This window comes from Bison bison, unplaced genomic scaffold (assembly GCF_000754665.1).
Source record: "Bison bison bison isolate TAMUID 2011002044 unplaced genomic scaffold, Bison_UMD1.0 scf7180017864118, whole genome shotgun sequence".
Classification (NCBI taxonomy): Eukaryota; Metazoa; Chordata; class Mammalia; order Artiodactyla; family Bovidae; genus Bison; species Bison bison.
Genome location: NW_011494690.1, coordinates 1,956,458 through 1,967,849, shown reverse-complemented (window position 1 = coordinate 1,967,849; position 11,392 = coordinate 1,956,458). Strand labels below are relative to the sequence as shown.

Sequence of the window (11,392 nt, the reverse complement as noted above, 5' to 3'; positions counted from 1 at the left end):
ATTCTGGGGATCTGAGTATCTACTGTCTATGAGCTGTTTCTGTCCTGGTCATCTGATCCTTTCTCAGGTGCTTCATTCTTCCCTCCAGGTCTAGTCTTGCACCTCCATCATCTGACCTAGACCTTAGGGGGAGAAAATTAGATGAATCCACTCCAACCTGCTTCAGCATTTCCCCATACTGAAGGGAAAAGCCCTCTGTCCTGGGAGCTTCTTACCTCCTCTCCTCCCTCCAGCTCTGCAGCATGCTGCAATCACTTGGAGACTTCTAAAATCTAGTGATGACTGGGTTCCCTCCCCACTGGAGACTGTAAAAATTGGGTTTATAGCCAGGGCTATGGGGTTTTGAATAGAAGCCAGGGTGAGAAGCACTGCTTTACTTCTTGAGCTGCAGGTGTCCTCCTTGACTTAAGTAATAAAAAGATATCTTTAGCAATAGACATCAAAATATCAAAATGAGTTTGTTTTTTAATACAAAAAAACCCCAGCCTTGATTTTTAAATATATCCCCAATTATTAACAGTCTTACTTACTAATAATGAGGGTTTCCTATCCATGTGTCCAGACTCTCATGAATTCTCCATACATCTTGTTGTAGTAATTTCAGGCACTGCCAATCCCCATCCAGAGGAACCTGCCATAGGAAATGAGGGGCCCAATTCCCAGAAAGTAGCTGGGACCTAGGAAAGTCATCAGATCACAATCAGTATTTCAGCACCACTCAAAAGAGCAATTGCTTAAGATACTGCTGTTCTTGTTCCTATAAATTCAAATGTCCTTTTACATCTTCTGATGTATGTAGGTGAGTCACACAAAATAATTAAAACAACAACACAAGTTAACATGAGGCTCTTCATAGCTCTGTGAATGAAAAGTAGTCCAGATTCTATACCATACCACTTCCTTTTGATCTTAATAATTTCAGTCTGAATGGACTGGAATAGATGTCTACTCTACTCTTGCTGTGTTAAATGGTATCAGTGGTGTCAGATACAAGTCAATCAGTCCCTCTGAGAAGAGGAATGAAAATGAGGACAAGTGACCAGCTGACAGATTTGTCTGGCTGCCGAGTTTTGTCTGGAAACTTTGGATTTGAAAGCACCAGTGAATGGAACGGGTAGGTTTGAATTAAATTATGGTTTTGGTGTCATCTTTTTAACTGTGAGAAATGTGGTCTGCAAAGACAATGTCCAAACAAAAGACATCCATTTCTGTTTTGTCTTTTTTTTTTTTCCCAAAAAGGTTTTGGTTTAAGAAGAGAATCAAGTTAAACTTCATTAGACAAAATAAAACGAAGCATTGAGTAATGAGGCAGTGGGTCTGATCAGTATCTCAAACAGAGTCGAGTCTGGTGACATGGTTTTTCTGAAGAGCAGTGGCCCTCATACCCTTGCTGATGTAGATGATGACAGAATTGTAAAGAGTGTGAATCTGGTGAGCAGCCAGGGGATTTGCTGTTATATCAGAGAACAAACCTGGTAGCTTGATTTCAGGGATGATGGTGATAAGTTAATCAATATCTTGTTGGAAAGATTTTAGGAGTCCTGTTGTAAAGTTATAACATTTCTATATCTTACTCCTGAATTCCATTTTGTCAGTGAGTTAGTCTTGGGACCCAAACTCACTCAACTCTCTGAGACAGTACAATGATGGTAATTTAGATGTGAATATTAGATGGTAATATGAGATGGTAATTTGTGTGAATTATTTAAATTGGATGTCAAAGCCCAAATCTGATAAACAAGATTTATTACTTAACTTTGACGTAGCTGAATTAATGTGGAAAAGACTGTCAGGGTTTTCTTTTTGCCCTTAAAATGGAAAGTCTTTGTTAATGTCTACATAACAAAAACAAGTTTGGGAGTCTTAGGTCAAGGGGTCTTAATCTTGTTATTGTTCTAATAACACTATAAGCAGTTGACTGACTCAGAATTCTTTACTGGACTGGGGACACATGCCTGCTATGAGGAATTTTCCCTGAAAACTACAAAACAGTCTGATATTTCTGAGAATTCTGTTAATCTGATTGTGTAGAGTGGTGGGGTTTCTATTAGAATTATCTGGATAATTATATGCTTTTTTAATTTTTTTATTTTTTAAAATTAATTAATTTATTTTAATTGGAGGCTAATTACTTTACAATATTGTAGTGGTTTTTGTCATACATCGACATGAATCAGCCACGAGTGCACATGTTTTCCTCATCCAGAACCCCCCTCCCACCTCCCTCCCCATCCCATCCCCCAGGGTCATCCCAGTGCACCAGCTCTGAGCACCCTGTCTCATGCATCAAGCCTGGACATGTGATCCACTTCACATACGATAATGTACACGTTTCAACACTACCCTCTCAAATCATCCCACCCTTGCCCTCCCACAGAGTCCAAAAGACTGGTCTTTACATCTGTGTCTCTTTTGCTGTCTTGCATATAGGGTCATTGTTACCATCTTTCTAAATTCCATATATATGTATTAGTATACTGTATTGGTGTTTTTCTTTCTGACTTACTTCACTCTGTATAATATGCTCCAGTTTCATCCACCTCATTAGAACTGATTCAAAGGCATTCTTTTTCATGGCTGAGTAATATTCCATTGTGTATATGTACCACAGCTTTCTTATCCATTCATCTGCTTGTTGAAGATTCTTTCAGGGTGTGATGTTTCAAAGGATCCATAGTCCACAGTGGTCACCATTTTTCTTCCACTGTCCAGGGCCTATCTAGCCCTTATGGTGGCCCCACCATCACCACCACACTGAAGAATAAAAGAAAATAAAGGGTGGGATGACAAGAAGGAATAAGTTCACGAAGGGAGAGAGCAGATGACAAGGATGAGGCAAAGTGGGAGGGAGACAGGACAGAAGGCATTCCAGAGGCATTTTCACCTTCAGAGCAAAGTTGGAATGAATTTGAATCAGAAGAGCAAAGGCAATCCTGGAATTTTGCCTTGTTTTATTCCATCTTAAACTTACTTTAAAGGATACTTCTACCATGTATATTTTACCAAAACAAAATGCAAACTAGAAGGGATTATCTAAGATATTTGTAATGCTTTCATTTAACATGTACATAGCATGTACATACATGTGATGATTGTTGTAAAAATACTCACCTGAGTTCATTTGCTAATGTATTGAGGCTTCAATCATATCCTCAGATTTACTCATTGTCATTTTCAAAATTGTTTTATCCTCATGGACCAAAACCCCAAGAAAACATTCTCCTTAGATATAGAACTAAATGGCCATATTACCTGGTATTGAGGTTGTGTTTTTAGAGTTCTTAACCAACGGAAGAAAGCCAGTGAGCAGTAGGATTGCAATGCTGGCAACAGTCACGCCTTTGGCCACCATGCTGGTGACATCATAATGCGTTGGGTTCAGCACTTCCAAAACCATCTTGTGGTCCTTGATCTCAGGGGAAGCAATTTAAAGTCCTGTAGAAATCAAGGGGCAGGAAAATTAGAGAATCCCCCAAAGGTACATCTAGGACTTCTGTTGCTTCAGAGGATGCTGTACTATCGAGATGGGTACTTTGTTTGATAATGGGATGGGACATTTAGACAAGACAAATTTGTGATTTCAAGTCAGAACAACCAATCCCAAGAGAGAGCTTTTGGTTTGAAGTGCAACATTTCTGACCTTTGCAAAGTATCAGGTTCTTAGATGCTTGTTCTGATAGAACCTTATCATCTTGCCCTTGAGTAGGTAAAGTGACTGAATTCTTAAGAGCCAAATTTCTTACTGAAACACATGAAAATGTAACTTATTCCAGAGATGGAGTCATTCTGTGACTTCATCAGCATTTTGTTTAGGCAATCTTTTCCCTGGAGGCAACCTTTTTTTTTTTTTTTTTTAAAGCGATCCCTCACCCGCTTCCTGCTGAAAATTACTTTCCCCAAAGAGTAAGCTTTTTACAGTGATGAGAACTTTTAATTTCTCACTCTTCATTCTTCTTCTGACTCTGATCATTTTTATGATTATTACCTCAAACTCTTCAGTGTGTAGATGGCTTATTTCCACTTAATTATTTTTGGGGGGATTTATCTAATTCTTTGATTTGGAACAGATTTCTCTATAGCCTCATTTTGCATAATTCACTGTTTTTATTCCCATGCATTTGGTATGTTGATTTTGTTTCTAATCTTGGAGACTTCCTTATGAGGAAATGTCCCACAGGGCCCAGCAGTACACTGCCCTCTGGTCACCTGAGCAATATATTTTAGGGGTGCCCTCTATGTTGGCTGCGTGAGTCTCTCTGTTGTGGCAGGCTGACTATTGTGGGTATGGTGATTGATGTGGCTGCACCAAGGTCAGGTTGGTTGCCAGGCCCTGCCTTGTGCATAGATTGCCACATGTAGTGGGCAGGTCCAGGTCATAAAGTGGCTTTGAAGCCCAGGAAAGAGGGTCCTTGGGCTAATGCTGATTTGGTGGTGACAGAGCTTGGTCCTGGGGTGGGTCCTTGGTCCTTGGTCCTTGGTCCTTGCTTGTGGGTCCAGGACTCCTAGAGTTGGGCCAGACTGTTGATGGGTGGGACCATGGCTCAGAAGCACTAGGCCTGATGTCCCCCTACCGGGCAGGGCCAATTCCTCGCTTGGAATTGGGTGACTGTGGAGTCTGGGGTGACCCAGAGCTGGTGACGGTCCACTGGTGAATGCACCAGATCCTAACACAGCTAGCTGCAGGGCCATGGTTTTCCCAGGGCTAGTGTCCACCTACTGATGAGTAAGGCAAGATCCCAGGTCTAGGGGTGGCCCACTGATTGAGTGGGTCTGTGTCTCTGGCTGGAAGGTCCTTAGATTTCCTTAGGTCCTTAGGTGTTAGCCTGCTGGTGGGCAGTGCCAAGGCAGAGTGGGGCTTCTCAAGACTAGTGCTGGCCCCCTGCTGGGCAGAGCAGGGTCCCAGGGTCTCTGGCAGCAGGGCCCTAGTTTGACACCCAGAATTTGTGTCAGCCTGCAAGGGCTAGGGCCTAACGCCTTGTGGGTGAGGCCAGATTTAGAGCTAATGTAGGCCTGGTGGGTGGTCTGGGTCTGATGACTAGCTTCAGAATCCTGGGAGTCCTGGGGCTTTTCTGGCCTGTTGGTACGGAGGGCCAGTTCTTGGGCTGCTGGGTGCGTAGGGTGTCCTTCAGCAGCAGGCCTGCTGGCCAGTGGGGCAGTATCCCCACCCAGCTGACTGCCTGTACTGGGACTTCTTGTGACTGGGGCAGACTCGCAAGTGGGTGAGAGCAGGTCCCTGCACTGATCGTCTAGGCAGAGAATTTCACAATGGTGATTTCCAGCACCAGTGTTTCTTGGTAGGATGTGCTCTCATTAATGACTGCTGCCAGCGTCTAAGTTCCTAGGCTGAGTTTCAGTTGCTTCCTGTGTCTCTGGGAGGCTCTCCAAGGTCAGCAAGTAGGTCTGACCCAGGCTCCTTTCAAACTGAAAGCCTGTGAGCTTGTGAGATTTTATGTCCATCCTTTAGAACTGGATTCTCTATTTGCCACAGACCTCTGGCTCTCCCAAAAGTAGCCCTACTGGCCTTAAAGCCAAATGTCCTGCAGGGCTGAGAATCCAGAAATACACCCATGCACTTATGCTCAATTCATCTACAACAAAAGAAGCAAGAATATATGATGGAGAAAAGACAGTCTCCTCAAAGAGTGGTACTGGGAAAACTGGACAGCTACATGTAAAAGAATGAAATTATAACATTCTCTAACACCATATAAAAAAACAAACTCAAAATGGGTTAAAGACCTGAACATGAGATCGGATACTATAAAACTCCTAGAGGAAAATACAGGCAGAATACTCTATGATATAAATTGCAGCAATATATTTTTGGATCTGTCTCCTACAGTAGTGGAAACAAAAACAAAAATAAACAAATGGGACCTAACGGAACTTAAAAAGTTTTTACACAGCAAGTAAAGTGAAGTGAAGTGAAGTCGCTCAGTCGTGTCCGAGTCTTTGCGATCCCATGGACTGTAGTCTATAAGGCTCCTCTATCCTTGGAATTTCCCAGGCAACAGTACTGGAATGGGTTGCCATTTCCTTCTCCAGGGGATCTTCCCAACTCAGGGGTCGAACCCGGGTCTCCCGCATTGCAGACAGACACTTTACCGTCTGAGCCACCAGGGAAGCCTTACACAGCAAAGGAAACCAAAAACAAACAAAAAGCCATTTATGGAATGAGAGTAATATTTGCAAACAATGTGACTGACAGATTAATTTCTAAAATATGCAAACAGCTCATGCAGCTCGATTTTAAAAAACCAAACAACCCAATCAAAAAATGGGCAGAAGATCTAAATAGACATTTCTCCAAAGAAGATGGACAGATAGCCAATAGGCACATGAAAAAAATTCTCAATATTGCTAATAATTAGAGAAATGCAATGAGGTATCACCTCACTCCAGACAGAGTGGCTATCACAAAGAAGTCTGCAAATGATAAATGATGGACAGGGTGTGGAGAAAAAGAAAGCCTCTTACACTGTTTTTGGTGGGAATGTAAATTGGTGTAGCCATTGTGGAAAGCAGTCTGGAGATCCCTTAAAAAACTAAAAATAGAGGTACCGTATCATCCAGCAGTCCCATTTCTGGGGCTTATGTCTGGAGGGAACTATAATTCAAAAATATACATGCACCCCCAGAGAAGGCAATGGCAACCCACTCCAGTACTCTTTCCTGGAAAATCCCATGGACGGAGGAGCCTGGTAGGCTGCAGTCCATGGGGTCACAAAGAGTCGGACATGACTAAGCGACTTCACTTTCACCTTTCACTTTCATGCATTGGAGAAGGAAATGGCAACCCACTCCAGTGTTCTTGCCTGGAGAATCCTAGGGTCGGCGGAGCCTGGTAGGCTGCCGTCTATCAGGTCACACAGAGTTGGACACGACTGACGCGACTTAGCAGCAGCAGCAGCATACATGCACCCCAGTGTTCATAGCAGCACTATTTAGAATAGCCAAGACATGGAAGTATGCATTAAGAAGTGTGGATAAAGAAAATATGGTATAAATACTCAATATTGCTCAGCCATAAAAAGAATGAAATAATGCCTTTTGTAGCAACATGGATGAACCCAGAGATTATCATACTAAATTAAGTAAGCCAGACAAAGACAAATACCATGTGATATTGCTTTTATATGTGGAACTGAAAAAAAAAAAAAGATATAGATGAACTTATTTACAAAACAGAAACAGGATGAGAGACATACAAAACAAACTTACGGTTTTCAGAGGGGAAAGCAGGGGAGGGATCAATCCCAAAGGGGAGTTTGGGATTAAAATATGTACATTATTATATACAAAATAGATGATCTGCAAGGACCTACTTTAAAGCCCAGGGAGTTATACTCAGTATCATGCAATAACCTATAATTGAAAGGAATCTTAAAAAGTATGTATGTATATTTATTTGTAAAACTGTAACTGAATCACTATGCTTTACACCAGAAACTAACAACATTATAAATCAACTATATTACGATAAAAGTTAAATGGAGAGATACATTTGATTTTAGCCATTAAAAACCTACAAAAGTCCATGGGGCTCATCTTCCTTGCACAGAATGACTAGCTGAGGAGTCCAATGTGGGGTTCAGATCCCTGACTCACAGGGGACACCTCAGCAATTATAATTATCCTCTCATTAGTAGACTGCCCACCCAGTGCGTAGGAATCTTAACCAAGTCTCCTGTCCCTCCTACCTGTCTTGTTGTGGTTCCTTCTGTATATCTTCAGTTGTAGAAGATCCTTTCTGCTAATCTTCAGATCTTTCTCATCAGTAGTTGCTTGTAAATAGTTGTAATTTTGGTGTGCCTGTGGAAGAAAGTGATTCTGGGTCTACTTGGCTACACCCTCCATCCTATGAGATTGAAGGACTGTGTATGGCTTCTGTAGGCATTCCCCTTGCTAATTTCACCAGGGGCTCCGGGACTGGCAGCCCTAAGCAGCCTGAGGCCCACTGGGAAGAAGGCGAGAACGTGCAGGCAGAGATGTTGTACAAAGTGTGAGTGAAAAGTATGTTGTACTCATATCCTCAAATTTTGTTCTTTTCAAAAATCTTAAATTATGGTATATATGTGTACATACATGCAGAATATTTTGCCAACCATGGACACCCTTCTTATTTGCCACATTGGCTTTAGAATACCTACCTGTAACTTTAGAGAACTAGAACTGTACAAATAAGTCCCCAAGTCCTCACCTTCTCTTCTATCTGCAGAAGTGTCTGCATTCCAGAACCCAGTGCTCATCCCTGTGTGCGTGGTTTCAAGTGTGCCCCCATCCTCTGTGGGCACTCTGATAGGAGTGACCATAATCAGAGCCCATGGCACTGCAGAGAGAGACAAGGTGGACACACAGGTTCAGAGACACGTGCTTCTGAGTAGGAAGGGTTGCTTAGGACAAGGGAGCCTTGGGGAGCTCCAGTACCTGAGGACATGAGGAAGAAGCAAAGAGGTCTTGAGGGCTGGTGCTGGGTGCAGCTAGCGCTGTGGAATAGCTACAGGTGGGTGGATTGCAAGGATGGATTACCCCAGAGAAGTGCTGGGAGGTTGTGGTATGACCCCTTCCTGTGACCCATGGCCATCAGGAAAATGGCAAAGATAGTGCAATGCCTTAAACCAGTGAAGGGTCAGCAGTGTGCGTGTGCTGGTTGGTGTGGGTGGTCAGGGGGTTGGGGAGGGGTACTGTGGGCTCCTGGGACTTAAATGTAAAGGCTAAGACTTGCACATGTGTGCAATAATTAGACAGTCAGTTCAGTTCAGTTCATTCACTCAGTTGTGTCCAGCTCTTCACAACCCCATGGACTGCAGCACGCCAAGCCTCCCTGTCTATCACCAACTCTCAGAGTTTACTCAAACTCATGCCCACTGAGTCGGTGATGCCATCCAACCATCTCATCCTCTGTCATCCCCTTCTCTTCGTGCCTTCAATCTTTCCCAGCATCAGGGTCTTTTCAAATGAGTCATCTCTTCACATCAGGTAGCCAAAGTTTTGGAGTTTCAGCGTCAATATCAGTCCTTCCAAAGAATATTCAGGACTGATTTCCTTTAGGATGGACTGGTTCGATCTCCTTGTTGTCCAAGGGACTCTCAAGAGTCTTCTCCAATACCACAGTTCAAAAGCATCAATTCTTCAGCACTCAGCTTTCTTTATAGCCCAACTCTCACATCCATACATGACCACAGGAAAAACCATAGCCTTGACTAGATGGACCTTTGTTGGCAAAGTAATGTCTCTGCTTTTTAATAAGCTGTTTAGGTTGTTCATAACTTTTCTTCCAAGGAGCAAGCATCTTTTAATTTCATGGTTGTAGTCACCATCTGCAGTGATTTTGGAGCCCAAAAAATAAAGTCTGTCACTGTTTCCCCATCTATTTGCCATGAAGTGATGGGACCTGATGCCATGATCTTAGTTTTCTGAATGTTGAGACAGCTACCCAATGATTCCATTTTATTGACATTTTAAAGACACCAACACTGTGTCAGGCACTGGGGAGGGTACAGAGGTGACTAGTTCAGTGTTTCTTGCACCAGGAGACTCACAGTGTCTGGGGACAGGGTCCCAACCCATCAGAGTCTGCTATGGGCCAGAGACCCAGGCCAGCATGAAGGACCATAAATGTGTCCAAGGTTCCAGCTGATGAGGTGAGAAGAACTTCCTCCAGGAGGGGCATTGAGATAGGAGAAGGCTTCCTTGGGTACAAGTTGGCTTTTTTTTTTCTTTTTAAAATTAATTAATTAATTTTAATTGGAGGCTAAGTACTTTACAATATTGTGGTGGTTTTTGCCATACATTGACATAAATCAGACATGGCTTTTAAGTGAGAGTCAGAGGAGTGCAGACAGAAGGGTTGAAAGGTACATGGAGGAGAATGCATGAGAGGTAAGCTGGAAAGGAGCAGCTTTGGTGACAGAAATAGCCAATGGGCTCTTCTTGGAGTCCCCCACCCTTAGGACCCCCTGTAGACTTCTTCCTGGTAATATGTGGGGTGTGAGGCAATTGCAGTCCTCAGCAGCCTGAGGAGACCAGGAGACCCCATTGATGGGAACACATGGATTTTACTACTGATTCACATCCCTGCTGGCCCACAGGTTCTCAGCAGCTATCTTATGTTTCCCTCTTCCCTCAAAGATTTCTGGACATCCTGGGTGTATCTGATGTGAACCCAGGCCTTTGCTGATCCAAAATAAGGATCCCTCTGCTTCTCCCTATCCCTTCCCACTGAACCCCAGTTTGCCTGTGAGTCAGAACCTCAGCTGTGTACATAGGTAAAGTCTCTTCTCATAAGGTCTTCAGATTAATGTTTTTCAGGAGATGCAACTAGCTGCTGGGATGCTCCACCTCACATCATCCATGATTAGTTTCCAAGCCTGCCTGTGGCCCCAGCTGGAGCTCCTGATGTAGAGGGAGAGAGGGAGGGTGGGCAGGACACAACCTTGAGGGAGCACGTGCTCTAATGGCAGGATCGCTGAGCCTATCAGGCATCTCATCTCACTTCATCCAACCTGTAGGGCACATTCTGTCCTCACTTTTTAGGTGGGGAAACTGAGACTCTATTTCTATGACAGCAAAATTTGCAGAGCTGGAAAGCAGCAGATCTGGCCAGTCTGTCTGGCTCAGAAGCCCCTTCCATCAAGCCATCTTCCCTTTCTTCTCCGCTTACCTCCCAGTGTTGTAGAGAAGGAAGTACAGCTGGCAGTAGGGTCCGCTCAGGTTCTGAGCCAAGACTGGCATTTGGGGGGCTTGTCTACTAGCAGGCCTTGGTTCTTCTCCCAACTTGCCACAGCCCTTCTCTGGGCCTCGGGTCACTTATCTGTAGATTGGAAGTGTTGTTCTCACCTCCATGGTCCTTTCAGCAGTGACAGTTCATGATTTACGCTCTGAACCCCTGACCCTCATCAAGGATGGTCAATAGACCCTTGAAAAGAGGTCTCTTTTGGTCTTTATTTCAACCAAGTTTGATAGGCATTTCATGACCAGTTTGTTCCAAGGTGCCAGGAAGCTTTATTCCCATGTCAAGGGTGGATTTTATTATTACTTATTAGTGGAGTAGGCCTTTGGACTGCCTATTTTACTAGCCTGTTATGGTCCAGGGAATACTTTCCTCTTTTGCTTCTTCCCATATCCAGAGTTACATTGTTAAGATGGTTAATCTTATAAGACTATATATTTGATAATAGTTTCAGGTTGCCTAATCATCCGGTCCCATCATTTCATGGGAAATAGATGGGGAAACAGTGGAAACAGTGTCAGACTTTATTTTTGGGGGCTCCAAAATCACTGCAGATGGTGACTGCAGCCATGAAATTAAAAGATGCTTACTCCTTGGAAAGAAAGTTATGACCAACCTAGATAGCATATTGAAAAGCCGAGACATTACTTTGCCAACAAA

General features: G+C 43.4%; 1 pseudogene; it reads right to left on the bottom strand.

The window, feature by feature from the left end:
• LOC104988274 overlaps positions 1–3,397 on the bottom strand; it is a 25,072-nt pseudogene extending 21,675 nt beyond the window's left edge.
• Positions 3,398–11,392: the final 7,995 nt, after the last annotated feature.